Consider the following 8,051-nt stretch of genomic DNA (forward strand, 5'->3'; position numbering starts at 1 on the left):
CAGAAGAAATAGAAGAGGTGTTAAATGTTAGCTGAAAATGGTATGCTTCTAGAAAAATGATATAAAAGCTGAAAGAAAGAAAGAAAGAAAGAGAAAAGCTTAATTCTGTTGAATATACAGTACCTTTCCACCTGCTTCTATTCCAGAAGAAATATTGATCAGTTTTGAAGACTCAGATAGCATCTCTACAACTTATAAAAACACAAAACACTCAATCATTCAACTTAAAATCTTCTATCGAGCGCATTTATCTTATTTAAAATTGTCCAAAATGTTACCAAGATTCAACCTGTGATTCAACCCAGCCTCACTGGGCCTCATGTTTTAGGTGTGCACCAGATTAACGACATTTTGGACAAAAATATTGCATACCTATCAGACAGCCTTGGTGTCACAATCCCTCCTAACCCACTAACAGTTGTGTTTAGTGTTCTCCCAGATGGTCTTAAAGTGGAGAAGGACAAACGAACTGTAATTGCCTTTACTTCACTATTAGCACGTAGACTTGTCTGGAAGAATCACAACCCATCACTTTTAATTCAGTGGGTAACTGATATTCTATAATATTTGAAATTAGAAAAAATCAAATTATCACTCAGAGGAATTGTACAAAACGTTTTTAAAAATATGTCAGGATCTAATCAATAGCATTATAGAATAAGCTCTTATAGCGAGGGAAAGGATCCTCTTCCTTCCTTGCTGCTTTCAAAGATTTGCTTTGTTAGTTTGCTCTCCTCTCTTTCTTTTGGGTGGGGGTTGAATTTTGGATTTGTTAAGTTTGATTTGTTTGTATAGATTGATATTTGCTTTTAATTAAAATTAATAAAATAAAAAAAGAATACACAGTCCCAGTATTGTCAGTACTGCCTTCTATACCTATATAGATTGATATTTGCTTTTAATTAAAATTAATAAAATATTAAAAATAATACGCAGTCCCAGTATTGTCAGTACTGCCTTCTACACCTACTCTATCCAATCCTACCCCATCCTCATTTTCGGCCACTCTTCCTGGTGGTGATCACTTTGACTGCCAGCTGACTTGCTGTTCATTAGTATCTGGATCTCCTTCTGAGAATTCCCTTGAGAGAGACTGTATAAACTCTCCAAGACGTTACCATCCCCATCATAGGCCATGAGGTGTGGTGTGCACCTCTTGCTGAGCTCCTTTCTTCTCCTGTGGATGCCCAAAACACTGGCTCTGCTTCAGTGACCCTCCTGGACAGTTCAGCACATCAGCGTCATTTCAATGACTTGCTCAGTCTCTACATACTCTTCACAAACTTGAGTGAGTCAAGGACTTTTTTCTTAACATTTAGCTTTGTCACCATTATCTCTATGGCTGCACATGGTCTTGGGATTGTTGTTAATATTAGTTTAGTAGAGGCTTTTATCAAAGGGGACTTACAAAAAAATAATTCACAGCCCATGTGAGTGATAAGTTAATAAGCAACAGAATAAAACTTTAAGCAGAGTACAATAAGTATAGCACTATAGGCTCAGTAACGTCTAGAAGTGAAGCAGGCCTGAGGTGTGAGATGGCTGATTGGGTGAATATATCTCTAGCAGCCTCAGAGCAGAGTGAGCAGATGTAGAGGCTGAGCTCTAGGCTCTCATCTACACCTCGTTACGCATTGCTCTGAACCAGTGGGGGGCCTGGTTTACTCCATGTACATTGCAATTTTTAAAAGCGTTGCCAGATTATTCTCTGGGTGCACTGGGCTCATGTCTCAGGAGCACAGAGGTTTTCAGAGTTCATCATCCAAGTTTAATACATTACTTAAAATTAATCCAGTCCGAGCCCCTGGTCATGAGTGTGACCCATTATGTGGGCCCAATTTATGGTCTTCATTTGTAGCATCCATCTTTGAGGATTAATTACCCATGGAGAAAATAAGCATTGGGACTTTTTGTTTTGATTAATTTCAAAAACTATGAAAAAGATGGAAGCATCTGGTACCTGTTTGAATTAGTAATGGCCTTGAGACAGTTGTGATAAGGGGGCCCGTAGTCTGCAAGATCTGGTGAAGCCAATAATGCAGTTGGCACATACAGAACAAAAGTAGATTTTTTTCATTGGTTTCCAGATCATTTGCACAAGGCCCATCTCTCAGAGATTCAGGTAATCGGTGATGGGCAAACGCGATTGAGTGAATAGGACTGGTGAGATTGGCTGGGCTAGATGGCCTGTTCTCGTCAAAATGGACAACAGAGCCCCTTTAAAAACTTAAAGTTACAAGGCGAATATCTACTGACCTCTGCTGGTTAAGATTCTAATTCCAATCTTAAATCTTGCAACCTAGCAGGATTTAAACTATTTTGTGACACAATCACTGATGCTGCATGTTTTTGGTAGAATGTCCAGCTGTACAAGATGATGGCCATCTTTAACATGTGAAATTATGTGAATTTCCCCTTGGGATTAATAAAGTATCTATCTATCTATCTATCTATCTATCTATCTATCTATCTATCTATCTATCTATCTATCTATCTATCTATCTATCTATCTATCTATCTATCTATCTATCTATCTATCTATCTATCTATCTATCTATCTATCTATCTATCTATCTATCTATCTATCTAACATAATTACATGACTTTATTTTTTTCTCACTGTAGGTTGGGTCCTGTAGTAGGAGTTAAAGGTTTATTTTCATTTCATGAGTTCAGTAAAAGTAAAACTGTAGAAATAGCATCAAGGGAATAATCTTTGGAGACAGCTGACGATCACATTATTGAAACAGTGAAAGAAGATCCAACACAGGAAAACCTGGCAGAGTCTACATGAGTGGAAAGAATAGTCCAATCTACAGTGTGCCGAGGTGAGTCTTCCATCTTGAATGTAAGCAGTTGGATTTACTCGTTCTTCTTGTGCCCATATATGTGTTCCCCAGTTTTAACTACCTAAAGATGTTAACTGGTGTTTCTAAATTTTTCCATTATGAGTGACTGTGAATGGAACTGAGAACTGTATTCTCTAATTCGTATTTTATGTTGGCCCTATAGAAGTGAGAATGACTGTGCTCTTGACCAGCTTCCCGTCCAGGCCTGGTACCTGCCTTGTGCCCACTACTAGTGGGATAAGTCCAGCACCTGCGACCCTTAACTGGTCAAAGCAGGCTGGATCTGTGCAACAACTGTACAGTACATATTCTAATTATCACTCTGCTATCAACTCATATTCACTGATCTACGGTGACTTTGTGACAGCATAGCAGTCTCAAAGTTGCCTAATCCAGTTTAGACCTACAGGAGGCTGCAGTCCACCCAGAAGCACTGGCCACAGGACAGTTGGGTGCAAATCCATCACAGGGCCCACTCACGCATGCCCCCACACTCACATGGTGCCAGTGTAGAGTAACCAACTGCCTGTGAAGTACCACACAAAGCCTGGTTGTTTACCCATGATGAGATTATTCAGTGTCTAGCATGAGTCTGTTATGAATTCCAGTAGCTTTCTTATTTTTTTTCTTGGATTTAATAAATTTGTCTTTAGAGCTTTGTTTTTTTTATCGAATCATATGATTCTAGTTTCATGTTTATTCATCGGTTTTTTGTTTTGAGACTTATTATGATTTATAACTTCTTGTTTTTCTGCCAACATATTGTAGCTCGATTGCTAAGACATTGTTGTCAGTTGCTGCAGTTTACAGCTCTTCTAAGTTGTGGTACATGGCATCAACAGCACCATGCTATTTGAGCCAGCAGTGGGTCTCCATCCAAGATTGTGGATTTTAAAACTTGCCTTACTTATTGATTCTTTGGTATTCTGACTTTCTTGGTACAGTTTTTAGATTTTGTTTGATTATGTATGGGGTTTAATTGCACATTTTGTTAGTCTTTGTCATTTCAGCCCTGGCAATTCTTTTGTTTATGTCATCTCATGGCCTTTCTCTCCTTGTCTTAGTCACCTGCCTAAATTCAGTTTGTGGCACGGCGGAGTTGAGCTTTTGGAGAGTACTTTAGATCCCACAAGAAACACTTCTACCATGTTAGCCATTTACATTCATCTGTGTGCTGATATTTGTAAGGCAGGCAGTGAGACTCTCCATGAGCCGATGGGCATCCATAAGTGATTTTCGGGTACAGATGGAGTGGCATCACTGTATGAATGAAAAATTAGTTTAATCTGGGGGATGAAATAATGCTGGAAGGGTAAATATATTACATGGAAGACAGCTGACCACAGAACTTTGAAGAATTCACAATTCAAAAACATGTATGGCAAGCAGCAAGTGTAGCTCTTGGGCAAGATGAGGTTACTGTCAAAAATCAGATGAGGAAAAGTAGAACAGTAGGAGATCCAGCAACAGGATACATCAGGTGAACAAAAACTGTGTGCAGTATTTTTGCTGAGGTAGGGGGTTCAAAACTGCACTGGCAAAGTTCAAAGAAATGAAAACCAGGAGAAATGATGTGCTCGAGGATTTTGAACGGAAAAGGAAGACGAAGCATGACCAAGAGACATATATGTAATGGCCATCATGACGTGGAAGGAACAGATTGTGGACCTTTAGTGATGGAGAAAGGTAAGATTTAGTGCCTTTACAATGAATTTGAGGTTTTTGTCCTTTTATTTTTGTTAGGTATTGTTTTGCCCTTTGAAAATGTGTTGCTTTTACTTCATATGGGTGTTCAGAAAGTCTAACATTTTTGAAAGTAAAGGAATTGTGGACTTAAGTAAGTATTTAAATATTTAACTGCTATAACCATATTGGAGGCATAGAGCTGGATGTCTCCAAACTCATGGAGATGGGGTTAGTAACTAAGGAAATGAAATTGGGCCAAGATTGAGGGGTTTAATAATCCAGGAGGATATTAGGGGTATAGTTACTACTTTTCCAGATTAACAGGAGTCTGTTGAGATGGTATGAACATCTGGTGAAGGCCCCCATCCAGAGAGTCGCCTGTGGGTGCAGCCTACTAGAAGCACCCCACCACCTCAGTGCATACCCAGGATGCCCTGGACAGGTTGTATCTCTGTATACTTACGATAGTACCTAATGATTTTCTAGGAAGACTGGTGATTCAGAAAACAAAGTCTGTTTTGGCCTGCTCTATCTGTTACCACCACGACCCTCAGTAGGACAACTCAGTTATAATAAACATAAGAATGGACAAGTTATTAATCCCAGAGTTTTTGGACCTATAACCCTACCTTTTATAATCTTATGGCTTGATTATATGACAGCTGCAGTGAAACAGACAAATGAATAAATCTACAGCAAGCCCAGCTCTGTGGCCCAAGAAACTTTTTTTCTAAGAATGAATAGCCATCATGGAGTGGCCTTTCTGAGTGCTCCAGTGAGGTCTTATATCCTTCCTTGGCTTCTCCACCCTGAACACACTTCCTTTTTGAAACAATGTGACAGCTTGTTGGTACGACCACATGCCTCTGATGAAACACGCACAGCAAAAAAATGGTGTCACTGACATAACGAAAATGGTTAACTTATGACTCAGCAAATATACATAAGGTAAAATTCAGACACTTGCTTAGTCCAAGAGAGTGTTATTGTGGGCCAGGGTCTATGCAAGTATCCCTCACTCAAGGTGAGAACCTGCCACAAAGTAGCTGTCAGCTAATTTCACTCTCGCATGCCAACATGGGACCAATAAACCTAATATTTATGACACAGATAACCTCTCACAGACACAAGGACCCAACATCATGAGTTCACATCCTGCACCCACTCATTTTCTGTATACAGCATTCATTACAACAACAACAACATTTATTTATATAGCACATTTTCATACAAAAAGTAGCTCAAAGTGCTTTACATAATGAAGAAAAGAAGAATAAAAGACAAATAAGAAATTAAAATAAGACAACCTTAGTTAACATAAAAAGGAGTAAGGTCCGATGGCCAGGGTGGACAGAAAAAACAAAAAAAAACTCCAGAAGGCTGGAGAAAAAAATAAAATCTGTAGGGGTTCCAGGCCACGAGACCACCCAGTCCCCTTTGGGCATTCTACCTAACATAAATGAAATAGTCCTCTTTGTAGTTAGGGTTCTCACGGAGTCACTTGATGCTGATGGTTATACAGACTTCTGGCTTTTAATCCATCCATCATTGTTGGAACATCATGGTGCTTTGGGTAGATGGTGGTGGCACAAGCCACCACCAATAGGACACCGGAAAAGGAAACAGAAGAGAGAGTAGGGGTTAGTACAAATTTTGAATGAATAGTTATTATAATGAATTGGATATACAGAGTGTCAGGATTAAATTACAGTGAAGTTATGAGAAGGCCATGTTAAAGTAATGTGTTTTCAGTAGTTTTTTAAAGTGCTCCACTGTATTAGCCTGGCGAATTCCTACTGGCAGGCTATTCCAGATTTTAGGTGCATAACAGCAGAAGGCCGCCTCACCACTTCTTTTAAGTTTCGCTCTTGGAATTCTAAGGAGACACTCAGTTGAGGATCTGAGGTTGCGATTTGGAATATAAGGTGTCAGACATTCCGATATATAAGACGGGGCGAGATTATTTAAAGCTTTATAAACCATAAGCAGAATTTTAAAGTCAATTCTGAATGACACAGGTAACCAGTGTAGTGACATCAAAACTGGAGAAATGTGTTCGGATTTTCTTTTCCTGGTAAGGATTCTAGCAGCTGCATTCTGCACTAATTGCAAACGATTGATGTCTTTTTTGGGTAGTCCTGAGAGGAGTGCATTACAGTAATCTAGCCGACTAAAGACAAACGCATGAACTAATTTCTCTGCATCTTTCGATGATATAAGAGATCTAACTTTTGCTATGTTCCTTAGGTGAAAAAATGCTGTCCTAGTGATCTTATTAATATGCGATTTAAAATTCAGATTACAATCAACGGTTACCCCTAAGCTTTTTACCTCCGATTTGACTTTTAATCCTAATGCATCCAGTTTATTTCTAATAGCCTCATTGTATCCATTATTGCCAATCACTAAGATTTCGGTTTTTTCTTTATTTAATTTGAGAAAGTTACTATTCATCCATTCTGAGATACAGGTTAGACATTGTGTTAGCGAATCAAGAGATTTGGGGTCATCAGGTTCTATTGATAAATACAGCTGTGTGTCATCAGCATAGCTGTGGTAGCTCACGTTATGTCCCGAGATAATCTGACCTAGTGGAAGCATGTAGATTGAGAAGAGCAGTGGACCCAGGATAGAGCCTTGTGGAACACCATATAGAATATCATGTGTCTTTGAGTTATAATTACCACAGCTAACAAAGAATTTTCTCCCTGCCAGGTAGGATTCAAACCAATTTAAGACACTGCCAGAGAGGCCCACCCATTGACTAAGGCGATTCTTAAGAATATTATGATCAATGGTGTCAAATGCGGCACTCAGATCTAAGAGGATGAGAACAGATAAATGGCCTCTGTCTGCATTTACCCGCAAGTCATTTACTACTTTAACGAGTGCAGTTTCTGTGCTGTGATTTGTTCTAAAACCTGACTGAAATTTATCAAGAATAGCATGTTTATTGAGGTGCTCATTTAACTGCATAATGACTGCCTTCTCTAGAATTTTACTTAAGAAAGGCAGGTTAGAGATGGGTCTATAATTTTCAAGAGCAGAGGGGTCGAGATTATTTTTCTTAAGTAGGGGTTTAATTACCGCAGTCTTAAGACAGTCTGGGAAGACCCCCGTATCTAATGACGAATTTACTATGTCAAGAACATTATCAATAAGCACACCCGATACTTCTTTGAAAAAATTTGTTGGTATTGGGTCAAGGGCACAGGTGGATGGTTTCATTTGAGAAATTATTTTATGTAAATCAGGTAAATCTATCCTAGTGAAAGACTCTAATTTATTTATTATGAAGTACTGGGGTTTCGGAGGATCCTTAGTGTTGGGGGGATATACTATGTTATTTCTAATATCATTAATTTTTTGATTGAAAAATACAGCGATAGCCTCACAGGTTTTACTGGAAGTACTTAGGAGGCATTCCTTTGAGTTACCTGGGTTTAACAGATGATCAATTGTCGAAAATAAGACTCTGGGATTACTAGCATTGTTATTTATAATCTTAGAGAAATA

The sequence above is a fragment of the Erpetoichthys calabaricus genome, chromosome 4, assembly GCF_900747795.2.
Source record: "Erpetoichthys calabaricus chromosome 4, fErpCal1.3, whole genome shotgun sequence".
Classification (NCBI taxonomy): Eukaryota; Metazoa; Chordata; class Cladistia; order Polypteriformes; family Polypteridae; genus Erpetoichthys; species Erpetoichthys calabaricus.